At 40.3% G+C, this 21,917-nt stretch overlaps 1 long non-coding RNA gene across 1 annotated transcript in view; it reads right to left on the bottom strand.

The window, feature by feature from the left end:
- Window positions 1-2,332: 2,332 nt before the first annotated feature.
- The window catches only part of LOC147318024 (uncharacterized), a 74,072-nt gene continuing 54,487 nt past the window's right edge, over window positions 2,333-21,917 (bottom strand). The window contains exon 4 of the long non-coding RNA XR_015131920.1: window positions 2,333-2,733. This is a non-coding gene — a long non-coding RNA (uncharacterized LOC147318024). The remainder of the gene's footprint in view (window positions 2,734-21,917) is intronic.

The raw sequence follows: 21,917 nt of genomic DNA on the forward strand, positions 1-21,917 counted from the left end.
TTTTGTTAGAAAACACAGTGTAATATACAAACCATGCTGGAAATGCATTAGGAATATTAAAATATTCATCATCTGTTCACTGAAACTTTAAATCACACTGAAACCCCGGTAAACCCACCCCGCCCTACATGACGAGTCTTCTTCTCCGTTTACACCGATTCATTTTGATCTTCTATTAACTGGTAATGCACAAAAATAAATAAAGAGTAACACGTAACAGAAGTTATTAGCTGCGGCTAATTTAAACAAATTGTAAATATCACAAATATTCAAACTTAATTAAAAAGTAAAAAATGAGCCACTTGACTGCAGGAGTGTGTTTTTTTGGATTAAAAGTATACATACTAATGAGTTTTTCCCGTCCACATAGACAAATAACTTCTCTTTGCACAAACTTATCTTTGTTGTGCGTCCAATATTCAATAGAAATCACAAATAAGTGGATCAGTTAACAGGTTTTAAAGCTGAAACTGGACAGTAAAGATCCTTAAACAAGAATCTGGAGTTGCAGAAATGAATTTCTCTCACAACTCTAACAAATAGTGCTCAAACAGCTACGTTTAGGGTGATGAATGTTTTCCTCTAAGGAATCTTGTTTCCTACAGTAAAAACTGAACTTTTAGTTTTTTTAATCTAATCTAATTTACAGCTATGAGAGCTACATTTCCACAATAAAGTATTTCTTAAAAAGTAAAGCTACATTTCACCTCCACTTTGTAATAACCAGAGGGAACACTGTGATCATGTAATTATTGGGCAGCTGAAGTGGGACGGTCAAAAGCTCCGCTCTTTAGGCATTAGCAGCTAAGTGCTGGTCATTATCTGTCCTATAGTCCACTACGCCCACTCATGTCTGTGTCTGCATGTGCTGTGCGATCATCAAAAGTGCACGCCGGGGGGGAGTTAGGGAATGAAGCATAATGTCAGCAATAACACAAAGGACCTTGGTTTAACATTTCAGCCTGCACTGTGTCCCTGCTACAGCCCAGAGCAGAGCCAACACTGGCCTGCTGCTACTCTCTGACCCACCCATCCACAGGCTCTGCTTCACCATCTGAGGTTTGGAAATGTGTCTGCTGCACATGCATACGGTCCACGTAAACACACCACCCCCTGCAAACAAACACTTGTTAATGTGTTGCTGGTAAATTTAAAACTGGATTATTTTCCCCAACAAATGTATATAAATATGTGAAGGAGTACATGCACTTTATACAGGGCTACATCTAAGTTTAGTCTACTAAAAGATACAGGAAAAAAGAGCTACACTGAAAAAAAATTACATTTTTAGTTTCAGTGAAGGAAGCATTTTAGTTTGACATCTATACCAATAAGGGTCTCCATATCATCCATCCACAGGCAGTATAAAGGTGACCGTAGAGCTACAAAAGATGAACCCCATGCTGATGTGCCTTATAGAGGTGTATAGAGGTCTATGGGAAATGAGTCTTGGCTTTGACCTCTATAAACATTTTCCAGACAAGTTTATGCACTCATTACAGAATAACACATGAAGTCTACTTTGGTCATTCTAAGAAAAATAAAGGAATAAAGTCAGCTGCATAGAGGATGAGCGTGCAGCTTCCTGTTACCCGTTGCTTGTTATTTCTGCCTTCAAGGTTGCAAAACAGGACTTTAAAAACGAATGGATATCTGTGCATGAATGAACACTGATGAAGTTATTTAATACTAGAATTCATCATCATATAATAATAATCTAATTTGCCAAATATTTTTTGTCAAATATATAAGATCTTCAACGTCGTTCAGCTGCCTCTCCACAGAGTTGGGGGAACACCAACTGCAGGTACTGGTTTTATTGGCCCTTTAGCTGGCATCGGTTACCAGAGCAGAAGGCACATTACTGCTGACAGAGGAGAAGAATGTCCTTCTGACCAATAGTGAGGCTCAACAAAACCTTGGTCAGCCTGATGGAAAAGAAACACAAACAGGAAGGACCAGTGCTAACCGGTACGCATAACTGAACTTTCAAAATAAGACTAAGTGGATTGTTCGCTAATAAATTGATTGTACAAGGCATCATTTCCTTGGATGGATGAAAAAGTACAAAAAGAGGCAGCTGAAGCAGGTTGTCAAATATCTATAAATAAATGGTTGTTTTTTAGAGATGCCTGAACAGAGCCCAGATTTCTCCCCCCATCAGCTGTGGCAACCAAGATAAAGCCTTGCTAAATATCTGACTTCTTAGTTTTATCATAATTAAAACCATATTTATGTAAACAAACACTTGCACAACTACAGTATAAAGAGACGAGCAGAGCGAGTAATGTTTTAGGCCTTATTTTGGCCTTGTTTCAGAAACTTTGACATTTTTAATGACCTCCATGATTTTTCTTGCCCATATATGCTCATACAGTACAAAGACACATATGCCACAATGCATACACACATATGTAACAGCCATCCATCCCTCATCTTCGCAGTCCTCTGTCATAAAACCCCAACAGCCACACATTTTCACCCTCTGCTTTTCCAAATTCTTACCCCTCCTCTCGTCTCTCTCTCTCACACACACACACACCTCCTCAACCAAACTGCTTGAGCCACTTGCCTGCCAGGGAGGCAAGATGGCCCTCCAGCCCTCCAGCCAATCAGACAGCTTGGCTCGCACGGGAGATCACAGGACAGCTGATCCAGCCCTCTGACTTCCTTCTTCGCCTGCTCTTCTGGAAACTTTTGGACCTGCATCACCATGAGAGCGTCACTGGTCTGCTGCAGAGACAGATAATGAAAGATGTTTGTTGCATGATTTAGGATTGTGTGATTATGTATTTCTAATGAAAATGATTGCAGGAAAACAACTAGCTGTCCACCAACGCCCTATTTCCATCTAGATTCTGTGTCTTTAATCATTTCTCAAATATAATGAGTATTCAGTTAGTTGTTAAGCTTTAAATCATAGCTGAACAAATAAAGGCTGGTTTCTAATAAATGGAGAGTGATTAAAGCAAGCACGCAGCCTGAAGTCTTTAAATGTGCAACTTCTGTGTGTTGAATTACTTTGGTAGCAGCTTAATAGTGATCATAAAACACAGCACAGTGAGAGTGAGTGGAAAACAATTTGTGAATACAGCTACTTCTATCCAAACAGAAGCCTGAGCAGCAGTGTGATATGTGTAATGACAGTGATAGAGACCGAATACTGTGAATGCTGACAAAATTAAAATTATACAGAATTTATCTATGCAGCAGCTAGAAACATTAAGAATTTATTATTAGCAAATTGCATAAACATTAATTTAAAAAGAAGTCTGTCAGGAAATGACACGTATAACAAAACATACCAGACAAAATCTTTGTTTACTACACCTCTTTTTAAAATTGACTAACATCTGGACTACACGCTGCAACCATACATCTTTCCTTTTGGTGCAAAGATAAACTCAGAATTTTCCACATCTCGCACAGCTTACATAGTTTTCTGTTCTGGAAGAATGTAAAATGGACTGTTTGTGAAGGTTCTCAGTCATCCAGGTCATCGTAGTCTAAGGAGCTTGGAAAGAAAAGCGTCTGGACTTCTTTGGGTTTCTTGAAGATGTTTCACCTCCTATCCAAGAAGCTTCTTCAGTTCTAAGAGCGATTGGTGGAGAGTCCCAGATTTTAAGCCCTATGGGAGTGTCCCCAAGAGGGTCATGGACCCCCTATTGATCCTCTGCCTAATCACACGAGCCAAGTGTGAAAACAGGTGTGGGTCACAATCAGTCAAGGTTTGAAAGAGGAGTGAAAGAAGCCATCTATGTCCACTGTGAACGACCATCTTTGGACAGAGGCGGGGGTTTACAACATCACCTGTCTGCCATCTATAATCCAGTTTTGAGATCCCTCCCCAGACGCCTTAACGCCCACTCACATCCTGGACCATTTGACCTCAGGAAATCACACTCAAAGTGCTCTATACAACTTGACACAGTGCTTTTTATCTAACATTCACACACATCGATACTTGGGGTTAGTATCTTTCCCAAGAATATTTGGCAGGCAGACTGGAACCACCAACCTTCGGATTAGTAGATGACCTCCTCTACTTCCTGTCACCCAAGGTGATTAAAGCGCTGCTGAACAACTTGCTGAGATCTTTTGATTATTTCAATTGGCTCTGTGAGTCTTACAAACATAAATGATACATTTTTCAATGAATAGCTACTACAATGTTCACAGTGACCACAATCGATTGTTATATTTACCCTCTCAGCTGAAAAGAATCCCTTTGAGACTGTGGGAACTCAGCTGACGCCCCTATCCACAGCCATTTACAGCACATAAAGTAACAATGTGGTACATCTAATAGATCACCAACACTATGAGCTGTCAGTAAGTGAAGAAAGCATGCTCTTAGTTTATATTCAGTGTAACATGCTTGCTGTGCTTGTCTTCCTGTCTGCAGCTGGTGGTGGAAATGCTGATCATGCTGGCATCAAGTGGCATTTGGCTAAGATGCAGAAAAACAAAACTGAGTTGTTCTACCTTGAAATTTGCCTTTTCTCTTTTGGAAAGGGGAGATTTAGACGGCAGGGGGCCAAATGAGAGAAGTTAAAAAAATCTCTCTGCCTGCTTCATCTACACACAGAGATTAAATGTAACATTTTTGTTGATACACGAACATCTTTGATTTGTCTGATTTCTGTAATTTATCTTACATTAAGGTCAAACTACAGTGAAAGTATTTGTATCAGCACCAGAAGAAGGATTTCTCTCTCAAGTTGAAACAAATAAAACATATTTTTTATAATTAGCCTGTAAGCTTTGGCAGTCAGTCCATTTCTTTTTTTAGGAAATTAAAAAAGTAAACTCTTCTGTATGCACATGTATCTTCATTTGACAACAGAATGGAAGACACCTGTAGCATGATAGTAGCAAATAGCTCAGCCATTACTATGATGACTCTTTGAATTCCAAATAAATGTAAATTTATTTGAGGAGTAAGGAGTTATAGCTATCACCTATGATGAGGGTTAACAAAAGTCTATGACTTTTATTGCTATTTCTTGCTAACAATAATGTGTTTTATGTATTAGTAAAGAAAACTCAGCTGACCATGGTGGCCAATTTTGGGGGAGTTAAGACCAAAGCCCCTTTCTGAGGGGTTTGGGGGTAGGCGTGGGGCCTGTTTTTTCTCTTGAAAACAAACACTTGTACACATCCATATAGAAACAGACATCTGCACACACAAACACAGTCCTCAGCACACACTCTGGATGTGAAAATCACATCCCTGTTCTACTGGGAAGGGAAACTGTTGTGTGATTATGATGAACTGGTTAAACTGCAATTACGCCGGCGAGCGATGGGAGAAGAGACGACAGCAGTTTAGACGGCAATTTGGGAGGCGGCTGCCGTGGCTGCTGCAGCTGGGGCCTGTTTTATGCAGTAATTGATAGACTCTGCCAGTCACTAGTGGGTTCAGAATTAAAACTCAAATTATCATCATTAGGATCTCCCCCTCTAATTGCTGCATCAAAGGCACATCAGCGTTTTTGTTTTTCATTATAAAATTACACTTGTGTTATCTAATTTCATCAGCTGCATTGACAGCGCCCACGAAGGCCTTGCCAGTGATTTGAGGAGGAGGTTGTTTGTGATTTTTATCATCCTAACTCATTCAAACGTGATAGATGTTTGTCAGATGTGACCCCAAATCGCTTCCTGGTGTTGATGCAAACCATAAACACAATTCTACTTCAAATAAATGCAGTATAACCAATTTGAACATATTCTCTTTTGAATTACTTACTTATTAATTACTTGGATAAAATCCAGTCATTCACTCTCAAACATTAAATGATTTGATCCACATTTAAACACGTGTAAGGAGAGATACAAATGCTGTACTACTAAACACACAGACTCCTCATGCTGTTACAGTGTGACAATCTTTACATGCAACTCCTTCAACAGTAGACTGCAAGCTTCCAACCAGGAATCCTGAGATCAATTTAGGAGATTTTAGGGGAAAAATAAGCAAACAATGTGTTTATTTTACAGATTTTATATATTTATAATTCCATGTTTTAGAGAAGTGCACAACAGATTAACATTCTAATGTCTTAAAAAATGGGGCCAGAAAAACTAACTATGGCTCTTCTTCAAGTTCATAACAGACATTGACCATGTGAGGCTGCATTAAGGAGTCATTACACAAAATTACTGGCAGCTGACAGTGCCCAACTTAGCCTCCTATACTTCTGAAAAAGGTGATTTTCAATAACATTCCTGTGTTTTTAAATGTACTCTAAGAAGTATGTAGTACAATAAAAACAAGTGGAAAGATTTTTGTTATGTAGGCGCAGAAAATGGATAATAGTTATTGATTTGTAAATAAAATTAATACATTTAATATTACACTAGACTACATTTCTAACTAACTAGGCCACTCATTCTCTTTCTCTTGACAATACATTCTTTAAAGCCGTAACGCATTTTGGGGTCAACTTGAAAGAAAGGCAGCTTTAAAAATATAAGAGTGGGGTTAAAGGTCAAATTTCCCAAACAACAACAATAACATTTAAACTTTTTCCATGATAAAATACATTTTATGAAAGTTAGGGTCCACAGTAATGTGATATTAAGAATTCCCATATATTATTCCCTGTATGTTGCCTACATGTTGTCAATAAAAACAATGGTGGTAAGAAACACAGATGTAAAAATAGCTCGATATAGTATTATTATGACTTAGACCTTCAGATCAATCTATAGACCTTGAAGGACAGGTCAGAGGTCAAATGTGACATGATATTTTAAATCTTTACACAGTCCCTTCTATATGTTGACAAGACATACACATTGTAAGAGTCATGGCTTCTATGGCGTAAGGCATGTTTGTCCATTTTCAACCAGTAAGTCACTGAGTTGACCTTGAAGGGTTTGGTGGATTGTTAACATGACTCCGCTCTACACTCCTACAAAGTTTTATCAGATTTCATTGAAATCAGTCAGTCACTGCTTTTAATTACACCGTTGTTGTTTGTTAGCAGCAAAATAAACACTTGAAGCTTATTAAAATATTGAATTTCTAAATGTTGGCTATTAGAGTGCTGACAGTGTAACAGAAGAACACAATCAAATTATCTGTGCTGTGAAACTAAGTGGCACTGTCCAACTAAACACTCTTCTGCTGTCCAGAAGGTAAAACGATTACACATCACTCTGAAAACATGAAAGCTAAACAGTTTTGAAAGCCTTCTTTATCAGACAATGTACAGAGTCTCCTTGCCCCCAGCTTAGTGAGTCTGTGTGTACTTCATAGGCGCCCGTGCCGAACATACATGCTGAAGATATTTGCTGAGCAGGCTGATGTTTCCCTTAAACCTACGACAATTGGATGCATGTGTGATTTCTGTGGGTGTGTTTGTGTGTGTCCTTGACGCCAGCAGTGTCCCGCTGTTATCCAGCTGTAACACAGTCAAACACCGAACAATCAGCTTTTGCAGGGCTGCCAAGCAGTTAGCAAGATGTCAGTTAGCCTACAGTCTGTCACACAGTGGAGCTTAAATGGTTAAAAATGGCATCTTGGGACAAACTACATATCCAGCAAGTTGCATATAAGAAAATGTGCTTCTAAAGTATAGATGCTTTGCTATTTGTATATGTAACTCTATATGTAACTTAATTGCAGTAACAATGTCTGTGCAGCTTGGGAGTTTGGGATGTGCAGGTGAGCTAGAAAAATGTCCCAGCGACATTGTGTACTGTTAACTCACCTCTGAGAGTCACATTTTGATGCAGCATCACTCCGTTACCAAAAACACCAAGAGTATTTTCCTCACTAAAATCTGGCCCAATTAGAGAATATTAATGACTGTTAAATGTGCATATGCTGGAGCTGGAAAATGGGAAGGTTAATAGACAGGCAGCATCACACGATTGCATTTATCAGTTTCTATTTATCTCTCCTTGGGAGGTGGCAGGTTTACAGTAAATACCTTCTGTCCCCCTAATTTCCTAATGATGGTGATAATGATGGAGAATGGCGCAGTCATTAGCAAGGACAGGATCTGTGCATCACTCTGTCAGCTACGTCTCTCCCAGGCCCACAATGAAAAGTGATGGGGCCCAGCTGTTCCCCACATCCTCTCCCCAAACTGAATCTCTTTCAGAGACTGAGAGAAGAGAGGGGGAGAAAGAGGGCGGAGCAACGGAGAGGAGGTAAGAAAGGAACACAGTGCACAAAACAGAGAAAAGAAGAAAAAACACCTGAATATCTGCCAACCAACAGAGGACAGAGGGTGTCACAGGCCTGTTTAAAGAAATCCTCCCAAAATCATCCTCGTGTACCTATTACTGACACAAGTTTGGTCCCAAGTTTCAGATTACAAACGTTTTAGGATCTGTTGATCAGTCTGATAACAGTCTAACACTAAAAAGCAGATAAAAAAGTTTGCTGCTTTGACAAGGTGGCAGTTCATCATCTGACTGTTACGCGTACGAGTAAATATTTATACTTGCTTGATGTCATTTCTTTAAATGGGGGTGCACATCACACATTTTCACATTTTAAACTGCAAATGAAGCAGAGCTACTCTGGTACAGTCAAAGATTTGGAAACTGTCTGCAGTTATGTGTGAAAGTTCACCCAACACAGCAAGTATCTCCCAGGGCTTTTTAGCAACGAGGCTAATCCATTAGTATACACTTACCTTGTTGGTGTTGGGTTGAACCCCCCTTTTTACCTTCAGAACTGCCTTGATTTTACGTGGCATAGATTCAACAAGGTCCAAATGTTGGTCCATGTCGACAGCATCACACAGTTGTTGCAGTCAATGATCAATGATGTGAATCTGCCATTCCACTACATCCCAAAAGACTTATGTCTTATGTCTTATGTACGCAAACACGCGTTGCAACTTCTTATCTGGTGCGCGTCTTTTATTTTGACAGCGAATGGGCACCTGCGGACCACTTATGTGCACCCCTGCTTATAATGGACATAAATATACAGAACCGTCAGTAAACACAGCAAATATTTATCATTTTTAGATCTTAGAATGACCTCTTATTCTGTGCACTACTGCTATATCCCTTTCTCTACTTGCAGTTTTTTTTATATTTTGCATCCTCCTTTTGTCTGCTGTCTTAATTAGCAGTCCACACCACATGCACTGCTATCAGCCTTGTGAAACATGCTACAATTAGAGTTGATAGTCAAATATTCCTCTTTTCCAATAGATTAATTTGAGAGCAAGGCTTATCAGAAGGGCCTCGGTTGTGCTGCGCACCAATTGCTTTCAATAAAAAGAACACTGGCACAAAGTAATCTGCGAAACACCCGTGCTATTATCAGAATGAAAGTTAAACACTCAGAACCCACTCAATAAATTCACAGGAGACTGCAAATGGACATTTTCATTTGACTTCCAACTCTTTTGAACTGTCTTTCTTTTTTTCCTCTTAATCTTCTTGCAGTGTATTGAATCCTTCAGAGGTACATATTGGCAATTAGACACCAAGGAATGGCTGATTATGTACTGCATAAACCTCAAGTTGAATAAATTATATCCTCCCCCCCCGAAAAAAATCAGTCTGTGATTTAAAAATGCTCAAAATTTCAAAGTCACCTCTGATGAATAGTGCAGGGTGATTAATTCATGATGGGAGACGCCACCTTGTCAGGCCAAACTCTTCACTGGGTAATGGCAACACATGCATAATAGAAAGGTGGTTCTCTGCCTCCCCTCGTTGTCTGAGAGACTTCAAAGGAATTAAAAATGGGGCCATCAAATTACATCTGTTGAGTTGCTTTGCTCAAACGTTGGATTCGAAGCAGGAGAGTACATCATTTCGCTTGGATTGTGTCTCCAATGTAGTGAAACGCCGGAACGAATGAAGTTGACTAGTTTGGAAAAGACTGTGAAATATTTCATCTGAAATTTTTAAAAACTGGGGGGATTTGGTGTGTTTATTTCTGTAAAAGAGCTTGAATACATATTAAGCTTCCCTGAGGCAATATCTGTCAATTCATTAAACATTTTTCCTGCATAAGTAAAGACATTCAGTCTTTGAAACTGAACTACAACAAAGCCTGATTTCTTTCCACCTGGCATCTCCTCTACATATTGTTGGATGGCTGTGAAAACAAGTTAAACGTGAGTTTCAAAGTCACTTTTCAGGGGAAATAAGTGGAAATTGCAGCTGTAGTGAAGCAGACCCATGGCCTAATTACTCCTCTGTACATCTCTCTTTTACTGAAAGACTGAACAGTCAGTTCAGCAGCAGAGTGACCTTTTCTCTAAACCCTCCAATAACTCTCCAGCTGACAGGCCGAATGAGCAGATGATCCCGGACTCCTTCATGGTGTGTTGCGACTGCACTCGGTGCAAAATGACAAGTGAATCAAGCTCTATTTTTACCTCCGGGTGGGGAACTTGTGTCACTCTCGACCACTGCACCCAAGAAAATCCGCCATGAAGTTTGGTTTTGGGCAATCTGACCGCTGACACCGCGGAGCTGTCACTGTGATGCCCTTCCCTTCCATCAACCAATCCCCTGCCTCGACCTCACACTACTCCTCACACCTGACTGGCACCAGGGGTAGCGTGCCAGGCCAAAAGCATGATTGACACCTCGCCCGATCTTCTGTAAACACCTTGAGATCTCAGCACCTCCAGCAGGGAAGATCAGTGACTTGTGTGAAAGAGGCCTCTCCTCCTGGCCTCAGCTCAAGTCCGCTGGCACTCGCTATGATGCAGCTCGACTTGTCAGAGGGAGTAACAAGATGCTGAGTGACTTAGCACCTCTGGAAATGTCAGCCCCCGAGCTGGCGGACGCCAGGCTGAGTGGAGTGGGGAGTGCACAGACCCCAGTGCGACTGGCTCAGCTGCTGCCTGTAAGAAGCAAAGGACAGCACATACGCTCGACGAGACAAGACAAGCAGCAGAGATGAAGCCGCGCCCTTGTGATATGTTCTTGCCCCATTCCCCCATATTTCTGCCACACGTCTTACGCTTGCGTCTCTTTTTCGAGAAGTGCATCTGCTATCGTCCAGCTGCTGCTTTGCCTGAAACGGACCTTTGCTGCCCTAATGCTCAATGTGCAGTGGAAACGACAAAGTCCATCCGCGATGATGATGATGCGGGCAAAAGCAGAAACCAGAGCACGCCTAACTGCCCCGTTATTGCTCTGGTGAATCATGCTATAGGAGACAAGGCACCAAAGAGACACCCAACGCAGGGAGGAACTCGGTCACAGCACAGTTTGTCAGACTGCACTTACTTACAATGCCGACAAGCACATTTTTTCTCTCCCCGAGGAAACTCGAGGACGTATACTGCAACATATTTAGTGTTGCATATTTATTGAAGTCAAGCAGAGAGTCAGTTTGCTGAAGCATTAAAGAATCATGAGGCGCAGAAAAGAGAGCTTTTACAAAAAGTGAGCGAAGAGAGTTAGGTTGGAGCGTGATGATGCTCAGTTAAATCTAATGGGCTGTTTACTCGCTGCCTGCTGAGATTCACACTGCTACACTGACTCGTGATTTATATTTTCTGATTCATAGAGGCGCATGCATCTTACTTTAATCAAGGTTCTCCCTATCATTCCCTCCTCATCCCCTCCATCTCCCTGGCTGCCATCCTTTTTCTCCCCACAATGCACATTAACAGCAAAAAATATAATCAGTTTTATGACAGACTATGTTTTTAGCACATGATGGGTGAATATAGCATTTTCAAAATGGCCCGTCCCCATCCTCAATCTCCAAATAGATCCGCTGGGACGGAAGGCAATATCAACTGAAAGGACACAGTCTCAAGGGTGCGAGTGTCAATGAATGGCTGCAATCTGACGCCTGCTATTTTTCATGTTTGTTAACAAAATACAATTTGAGCGAGTAAGTGAGTACAGAGATAAGGACATAAGCACATTATTTGGCTGAGTTGACGAATAAAGTTAGAAGTCTGCAATGTGAGGAAAAGAGTTTCTTAGTGCAAGTGTGGTTCAGTGCTGAACACAGATAATTGATTTCTCGATAAACTAAATATATTTTACATTCATGTTGGAAAAGGCATGTCCGATTTACTTAGCTTTATGACTGTGGAGTGTCATAAACATGTAGGACTAAGTTAATAAAGAAGAACTAGATTAGGGTATGCTGATTGGCCAAAGATGTTGGTGACTGAGTCATCACATTATTCATTCATTATTATTATGGACTATTTCTAACATTTTGAGTTATTTTCCAGTGTTAGAAAATCAGCACTGCTCAGTGTTAGCCATTGCTAATCTTCAGAACTGACTAGGTTACTTTTAAACATATAACACTGTCAAAAGTGTTAATTTAACACTCAACAGTGTTGTATTTAACACTCAGAGGTGTGGACCCATATAGACACTCTCTAGTGTTAATTTAACACTGGAGATTTTGCTGTGCACCTTTAACTCCAGTATCCAAATGGAGGACTTTTTAAATAAAATCATCCCATTACCTATGATAGAGCAAACTATTCATTGGCGTACCAGGTTGTAAGCACGTGTTGTGTTTTAACATGGCACTCTCTGGGGATCAACTCACTCCTGGAGTCATCCTCAAGTGGTCATTAGAGGAACTGCAATTTTTGGCAATTTCTTGTTGTATATTTTTGTTGTATATTTTCTCTCTGAGGTTGCTGTTTAGACACAGAGTGATGGAGATTCTGATGATTCTCACTGTGAAGTAGTATAGAACAACGCACCATATGACAGCAAATAATGACAACACCTGAGCCAACATGCTAGTTAAACTAGCCAGGTGCTTTGAGATTATTTTACCCCCTCACCAGGACTATCACAGATTACAAGTTGTGTATCCTGATGTTGTGCATACACTTCCCCAAATATATCAACGTCAGCTGGACCAACACAAACCTGTTGTGAAATTTGAACCAAAAACTTTGCAAACCTTAACTAGAAGCGTCCTCACACCTAAATTCTAGGGGTGCAACGATACACAAAATTCACAGTTCGGTTCGGTTCGATACTTTGGTGTCACGGTTCGATATTTTTTCAATACAAAAAAATGTTCATGCCTTTTTAATTTGTCATTTATTAAAATTATACATATATATTTTAACTCAAACGTACAGTTTTTAAGTGTATTGTTGCTGAAACAAGGAAATCACTCATCTTTGGAAAAGAGAGTTTATTACAGAGAAATGGCTCTTTCCAAAATAAAAGCTATATTATAGCTTCTTCTGGGCTATACTCTCAGCAGCATATTAAACATATCAGGTCCCCATAAGGAGAATTAGGTGCTAACGGCTGTCTAAATGACTCGGGTAAAGTTTGTAGCATGCGTGCTTGTTGTTTTTGTCTGCTTCCACTTGTCTTTGCACTAGGATGATGTCGGCGTAAATGTGCAGTCATATTCGTTGTGTTCCCACTAGTGCTGTCAGCGTTAATCTCGTTAAAATGACATTAACGCCATAACGCGGCAAATCTCCGTTAACGAGCTACCGCGGATTGCCCCGTGCGTGGGGCTGGACGGTGTCAACATGTTAACAAGCTAACTGCGCTAACGCACTAGTTTCCACCAATTGACATACTGTTTTACTTTTGTCCATGACGCGCTTACCTTCAGGGTCATGCTTCACATGAAAACCAAGATAGTTCCAAACGCCAGATCTGCATGAGGGTGGGGGAGATTCAATTTGCCATGTTGCAACGAGCTTAGCTTCTGTCTTGCTAGCTTGCACGGCGCTCAGTAGATCTGCACTCGACAGTGCAGCCTGGGCGGAGTAGTCGAACACAGATCCACTGAGGATCGTCAGGTTCTTTCTTTATGCAAATGACATCTCCCTACCAACTTTAATGAAATTTTACTTGGAAGATTTTCCTTGATCTACTTTTGTCAAGGAAAATCACATCCAGCCCTGCACTTCAAAGTGCATTTAGTATGGAACCAAACTTTACTCGATGAACGAATCCTCTGGGCAAAGTTCTGCCTCAGTCTCTCAGGAGTTAAGTTTCAGCTTTATTTATTGCTAGCTGCTATTAGCCGATATAGAAAAGGGCTAGAAGTCACAGGTTTGGTAGATTAAGACTGGGGATTTCTCTTGACCTTTCAGCCAAATGCCATTCTGTTTGAGGTATACAAACATAATTAGATCTGATCGTCCTGTGTCCTTCTAATCTTTGGCTCGCCATTTTTTTTCTTGGCAAATCGTTGTTGTTCATTAGCGCTGTTTAAGATGTGGAGGGCACAGGCTAATGACAAGAGGTAGTGAGGTTGAAATAATCCTGTTGTTTCTGATGCTTCCACATGATGCCCACAACTGTTGCTTTGCTCCCTTTCAAGGAAGCCCCCTATTAATGAGGATGATGGCATACCAAAGGTCCATCTTAGTGATGTACATATATCGTTGGGAGGTGGTGGGGGGGGGAGGAAAATTGTGTTCTCTCCCCGCTAATGTAGGAGCCAATTCACAGTGACATTTGCCATTAGCTCCATGCTGAATTCGACTGGCGACAAAAGCAGAAGAAAAAGCTCAAATCATTCCCAATTAACGGAGGCATCAAACAGTGAAAATCCTAGCAGGAGATTTTACGGGCAGTGCACGGAGAAAGGTCAGGCTCCAGTGGAACAAGGCAAAGTCACAGGATTTATTAGAACTAATGAGCACTTTCGTTAGACTGAATTAACGCTGGTACACAAGGAAAATAATAAATAGTCTGAGCATAACATTTGGTTTGTGACACATGTACACACACAGACCTAAACACACATAGCTGACTGAATGACCCAGACAGAGCCCTAAGATTAATAATGTCACCTTAAATATGGTAAATTTCTCAAACAGAGCCATTGCTGTAAATCAGAGTTAACCATGCAATTTGTTATTATTTTTTTTAACAATATTAAATCTACAATAGAACCATACTTTTGGAAATGTAAGGATAAATAAATACAAATCAATAAAATAATGGTCTAAAAAACACGGCTTATATGTAATTTATTATTTTAGATTATGGTTTTACAAAATCTTCTCCTACAGTTTGATTTATTTTTTATTTAAAATCAAGAGCAGGTAATAACCTGCTTCTAACATACTATCACTTTTACCATAAGAAATAGCTCGTCTTACAGTGACTGTGCTAATAATTTCTGATACTGTAAAGGATTCATGCAAATCAGTACTAAATATAAATGTTGTGTTTGCTTTCTTGGTGTCTGTCTCCATCTACCAAAAACACCTGAGCCTCCTTTTACAATTCCTCACATTACTAATGAGCTGAGAGTTGTCGAACAGAGGAGAGAGTGTTTATTGAGATATTTAGATGTGTTCTCTTACCCGGTCTTTCTCCCTGTTTGAAACGATGGAGGTCTGGGTGGAGAGCTGTAACATAGATTGGCTGTGACAGCACCAAAATGAGGCTAACGAATATCCTAATGAGGAAATGCCAGCCATGCTCCCTCGTTCCAACCACACCAGATCGCTCTGGCCCCGGGAGAGACGAGCCAAAGCTGCAGCAAAAACTCACCAAATGACTGACCCCTACTGAAGCACCAGCTCAGTATGCATTTTTTGCACACTTATTTTGTGCCTTTATCTGAAATTTGTAATTTAAATTAATTTAAATGTTACTTTAGATTTACTGGTCAAACTGTATACATATGATCAATGCACTGTAGCTTCTGAGAGGCCATTCTTTGGTATGCAAAGTTATGTTTGAAGACTTGGCGTTAGGTTGTCTTCTAGATGTTTTGAAATCAGACATCAAGGACAAAGATCTGAATTAGAAGCCAGTGACATGGTAACACCTTGTCAGTCATAAGAAGCCCTAACGTAAACCATACAGTGTTTAATTGGCAATTTTATTCTAGGTCAAAGCATAACTTACAAAAATTAACACTCCATTGTTTCTGAACTGTAAACTACTGATTGAGGCTACGTCCACACTAGCCCGGATAGATTTGAAAACGGCATTTTCGTCTGAACCATAACACCATAAGTTCATCAGGCAAGTGTTTTGTGCAGTTTCTGAGACTTTTATATAATCCAACTTATTTTTTCACCCTCTGCAGGCCTTTTAAACAGAAGGGGGGATCTATAGATAAAACAGGGCTCCTAAAAAAACCCCTGCTGTGCCTCTAAAAATGGACCAAGACTTCCATGTTAAAATGCCCAAGTATAGTAAGGGCGACACTATCCACAGACCAAAACCCTTGTAAAAAAAAAAGAAAGAAAGGTTTTAGTCTGTGGCTAATGTCGCCCTTACTAACAGTGTGTGGAGTAAAACTTGACTGCATGTGTGCAGTGAATGCCTTAAAGAAAAAACATAAGACTTACGGTGTGGTATAAACCATCCAAAAAGTTTGCACAGTTTTGATGAGTGAAATTCTTGTATTTTATTAGTCTCCTACTTATCACTTATTAAAATGTTTCTGTATTTTTGCTATGCATCTGTACAGTTTGTGGTACTGCTAAGACAGTGTTTGACATCACGATGTCTACAGACAACCTTAACTCATGGCACACTAAAGTACTCCGAGTCACCTTAGCAACCTCTGGAAGTTTTAAAACCCTGTTTATGACAAGCACTTTCCAAATCAAACTCTCTTTCCCTCTCATTCTGACAAGGCTTTCTGAATTCAAGACAAGGCCTGATTGTGACGAGTGGCAGCACTGCACACAGTCATCTCAAAGGTCTCAGTGGAAACTATATTCCATTAGAAAACAACAGGGACGGGTCCCTCAGTCCCCCAGGTCCTAAAACAGCATATGACATAGAGCCTGAGGGCAGAGGAAGTAACTCATCCTTAGATAATCCACTGGACAAGCTGCACAAGAGACAGACTCGCTTAATGCGAGTGAGATATTAACAGAATCCGCTGCAGGACTGGTACATATTACATTAATAATAAAGACTTAATAACAGAGCAAATTCAGACTAGCGCACAGCATGATTATTCAGTGTGTTTTTGGTTTTTTACATTAATTCACAAATTAGGAAATTTTAATCAATTTGCTATAATGATTTGTTTATATGTAAATTTGCTAAATGTTTGACTAACACCATTTTAAGAAATCTTTGTAGCCCTGAAGAGCGCACTGAGTGTCCAACTCTAATAAAAATATAATGTACTTCTTTTTTTCTTAGTCTTTTACAACTGGCTACTTATTATGGGCAGTAATATCCATCAAGTACCACAACCAGAAACTAAATGAAGAACATATGAATAAATCGTGTTTAGGAAGTACTTACTAGGACTACAATTTGTAACAAGAACAGTTTGCGCCCGGGTATCTGCACCAAGGCAAACAACAAACAACAAAACTTTCACAGCATGGCTGAATTGATTCCCTGGATCCAGAAGGACATTTGAACATTTTTACTGCTTACCTGGGTTTGCTTTTGCGGGGGCAGCATCCTAAGCAGACCAGCCCAGACCTACCTTTCCCAGCCACCTCCAACTCATCTAGAGGTACACCGATGAATTCCCAAGCCAACTGAGAGATATATCTTTCCCCACGGCCTCCTGTCAGAAGGAGGTTGTCAGAACCACCTTACGAAACACTCAAAACTTCCTCCTGTGGGCCTACCACAAGCAGGAGGTGACATGGGGTCATGTGCAATGGTGGTTTGATCCCCAGCTTTAAAAACTAGTCTCTAAGTACTTTAAGCAATTGCACTATCATATACATGCAGTTTTAGATAATCAGGAGTGGCGAGTCTTCCTTTTAAAAGAGCTTTGGTTTGTCCAATCCCCTACCTGTGATAAAACTTTAATGCCAATGCATCTATTTTTTCCAAAAGTCAAACAAACAGAATCACTGATTTACCTCCTTGGCACTGATGACATCTTTACCCATACACCCACACAGACTCAAAAGGAGAAGACAATACAAGAAAGACTGTTGTGACTAGTAACAAATGACACTAGTCGCACACTTTTAAACTAAACCTTGTGTATTAAAAAAAAAATCTTCTTTGTAATGACAGGAAATTCTTGATTTGTGTGAATAAAAAAATGAAACATATTAAAGGTGAAGGAAGTGCACGCAGGAGGGGTTTGCTTGTGAAATCATCTTCTATAACTTGTATGCATCCCTATACACGGAAGAACATGCTGAGGGGTGATGAGGTTGGTTGAGGAAGTGTATAGTGGAAGGAGGGGAGGGCGGGGGAATGGAAAGGTTGGCGTACGGTCACACGAGCGGCACTATCACGAGTTAGAGAGCCAAAGCTCTGCCTTGTGTAGGATATGCATTGTGGGAACAAAGATAGACACGTGGTACACGCGGGTGGTGGATGGGTGGGGGTGGATGAGGGTGAGGGGTGGGGTTCCAGTTTGGGGGACGTATGATGATGGCCTGAATTGAAAAGAGCCACCTTTTGATTTTGGACGGGCCCTGTTCCTGGCAGGCTGGCCGGCCATAAGGCGGGGTGGGGCCTGAGGATAATGGCAGCAGAAGGGAGAGGAGGCCGACAGCTGGCGAATTCTGCCCCAATATGTTTCCATGAAAGAGGCGAGGAAATTTCAGAAGACGTGATGCCCGAACGACACGCTCGGCGGCAAAAGGGAAGATTAAAAATAAAATTAGTTAACATCTTGCCCGTTTCACCCCACGATGCACATTTCAGCAAAGGGAAAGGGAGGGAGAAGGGTGATGACTGCAGTGGCCATTCGGATTTCAACAGCTCCCCCCAAAAAGAAAAAAAAAAATCTTCCAGTTAATTAGAAGAAGTCATGTGTCACCTCCCGAAGCTTGTTCAGCACACACAGATGTGGCCTGGACTGTTTTAAAGCTCTTTCCATCATCTCGCGTTCTCTCTCCTCACTGCATGAATATCCTGTTTTCCCTTCCTAAGCATATTGTGACTCTAAAATGCAAATGACTCCCCCTTTCCCCCCCTCTCCTTTCTTTTTCATTTTTTTTCCACCTCCAATCACGGTGCCTCTAATGAGGTGTAAAATATGTGCATTAATGACAGAAAAGTTATTTAGATCTGGGGGAGAGTTAATTGGTTTTAATCACGGCCTACATCCATCTGGTTACGCGAGACAACAAACTACTTTATCCTGATGCCTCATTAGACATATTGTGGGACGCTACGACTCAAGGAGACGCTCGTCTCCTGCTTGTTTCCTTTGCACATGAGCATTGTTCAGAGGTAAAGTGATCAGGAACTGAAGATTAAACAGAGCGCACATGATATTTGACCATTTGAGTTATTGTTTAAAAAGCCTGTCTCACTTTTATGAGACACATTCTACACAAACCTAAATAACGTTTTTTTTTTAAAATCTAAACATGATGACAATAGATAATCATTTTGACAAGGATTCCCCTATCTGATTTTGGTTGTATCACACAGCAGTGTTTAGGGCTAATTTGGCATTTTCCATATTCTACATGAACATGCATAATGTGTGATTGTATTATGTGCCTGTTATATACTGTTATAGGGCCACCACTGAAAAAGAGATGTGGATCTCAATGAAGAAAACTTTATATCAACTGAAGCATGTAATGTAACAATAAATCAACATAGACAAAACTGATACATTGTGCTAAATGTTGCATCACTGATGAGAACTAGAATATTATTCATTTAAAGCAGAGGCAGTTTAATCCACAAAAGCACAGTAGCATTATGTATTTTTAGTTTACCAAAAAACTGTTAACCTTTGACCCCACAACAGAAAATCTTTAGACTTGACATAACATGCTGCAAAACAGTTTGTCAATCAATGCTTTTAACATCATAAGGCATCATCTTCATCGTCGCATTTATGCATTTAAGTAACTTGATGAAAGTCGCATCCCCACAACATCCACGAATGGTCACACAAGTTTGAAATCTGACAGTAATTATGCCTCAGGGGAACATACATTTCATTCACTGACCTGAAGAGTTTCATGTTTCTGGGGAAGGGTCTCTTTAAGCAAAACACTCAGCTATCTGCTGTCATTCTCCATCCGCTAAGCCTAAAGATGCTCTCACCATCTGTTGGCAGTGTGACCATGTCCAAAGGACCATGTTTCTGAGGATCCTAACAGGCCAAGAACTAAAATGTGTGAACTGCAGGCCTGCTAATCTGAAGTGTTGATAAGAGGCTTGAAAACACACTATGTGTGACTTGCACCATAAAAACTAGGAACTCTTTGGGGATTCAGCCAAGATGAAGAGACTCAATATGCACCTCAAGGTTCTTTAAATAAATAAATAAATATTACAGCACCCCAAAGCTGTCTTCGTTTTATGAGTCTCAAAACGCCTCTATAGTTGTCAGCCACGGATTGCTGGTTTAAAGATCTACAATCCAGATTTTTTTTTTAACTTTTCAAACTTTAAGAGAACATTTTATTGCAGATGGCAACTGCACGTGGGAGAAGAAGCAATGTGCAGCTAGGTTTACCCACGTGCCTCATTAATCATTAGCATTCGGCTGAGAGGCTGCTTTATATGCCCCCATGATTCACGTTGTCACTTACAGTAGTCCATCTTCATTTTATACACTGGGCCTCTAATGGGTTCTTTTGAGATGTGTCAACTGAACTGGGTGTGTGCGGGTGCAGCCTCACCTATAGTCGCATTTTTTCTCTCCAAACCTCAGACAGAGTTGCAGAGTTTTCTTATTTGCTTCATTTAAAGTTACCCTGCCATGCAGAGCAGAACTGCATGAATGAACAGCTTTCACAGACGAGTGACTAATTAAAAGAAAACCCAGGATAAACACAACAATGCAGATGCTTCCAACACAGGAGCACTGCATGGTGCGATGATGCAGTTTTATCATGTTGTGTGAGATGTATTTAAAAAAAGGCAAGAAGACAAGATTATTTTGAATTAAGATGGTGACAGGAAATGATCTAAGTCAGCGGTCCCCAACCCCCGGGCCTCGGACCGGTACCGGTCCGTGAGTCGTTTGGTACCGGGCCGCGAGAGTTGAGGCTCAGGTGTGAAATGTATGGTTTTCAGGGTTTTTATCAGTTTTCAGCGTTATTTTGTTAACGTTTTTATCGTTAACTCAGTTTTCCTGGGTCTTTTCACGTGTGTTATGAATAAATTTTCTTTTTTTCGGTACCGGTATTAGTTTTATTTTGTTGTATTTATCCGCGACACCTTAAAGGCCGGTCCGTGAAAATATTGTCGGGCATAAACCGGTCCGTGGTGCAAAAAAGATTGGAGACTGCTGATCTAAGTGATACTGAAAGAGAGCTCATTGTTGTGGCACAGATGGAGGAAGTCCACCTGGCTTCTGTTTCGTCTTGATAACAGACTAATTATGTGACATATGGAACATTTTTAAGAAAACTAACGAGCAACGTGTAATCCATTACATTTTCTGAGTAATGACCCCAACACTGTTGCTACCCAAACTTAAAAGCCTTAGCTAACAACTTAGCATGAAACCCTCTCTAAATATGGTAACTTCTGTCTCAACATGCTAGCATGGCAGTAGCAAAAATTCTAATGTTGTCCAAAACCATTTGAAAGTGGTGCCTCAACATGCTATAAACAAAAACACTCTGTGTTTCACTTATCACCCATGTCCTGTAAATATGTAATCTGCTAAACGCAAAGAAAAACATAGGGAGATATAACCGTTTATGCTGTACTGCCTTATGTTTTTCTCAGTATCCTGCACACCATCAGACAGAATAAACTCCTAAGAATACAAAGTATATCTAATAGAATAGTTTTTTCCATTTTTAGGCTTTGAGTAGCTTTCTCACACCGTACATGTTTGCATCCATCTAATTCAATCTATCCAAACCCATTAAAGAAGTCACATATTCACATGATGGATACAGAGGCAGATGGGATATGTAGAAAAAGGCTTCAGCTTTCTATATTTTTACTCAGGCAGCTACAAGGGCTTCTGGTTGTTGTCCAGGAATTTCTGTCAGATTAGAAAAAATATGTTAATTATAGACATCAACATAGTTGCAGGCTTGTTTGGAAAAAGAAAAGTT

The sequence above is a fragment of the Aulonocara sp. 'chitande type north' Nkhata Bay genome, linkage group LG12, assembly GCF_057382095.1.
Source record: "Aulonocara sp. 'chitande type north' Nkhata Bay isolate Kocher_YH1m ecotype deep benthic linkage group LG12, A_spYH_male_GT1.1, whole genome shotgun sequence".
NCBI lineage: Eukaryota > Metazoa > Chordata > Actinopteri > Cichliformes > Cichlidae > Aulonocara > Aulonocara sp. 'chitande type north' Nkhata Bay.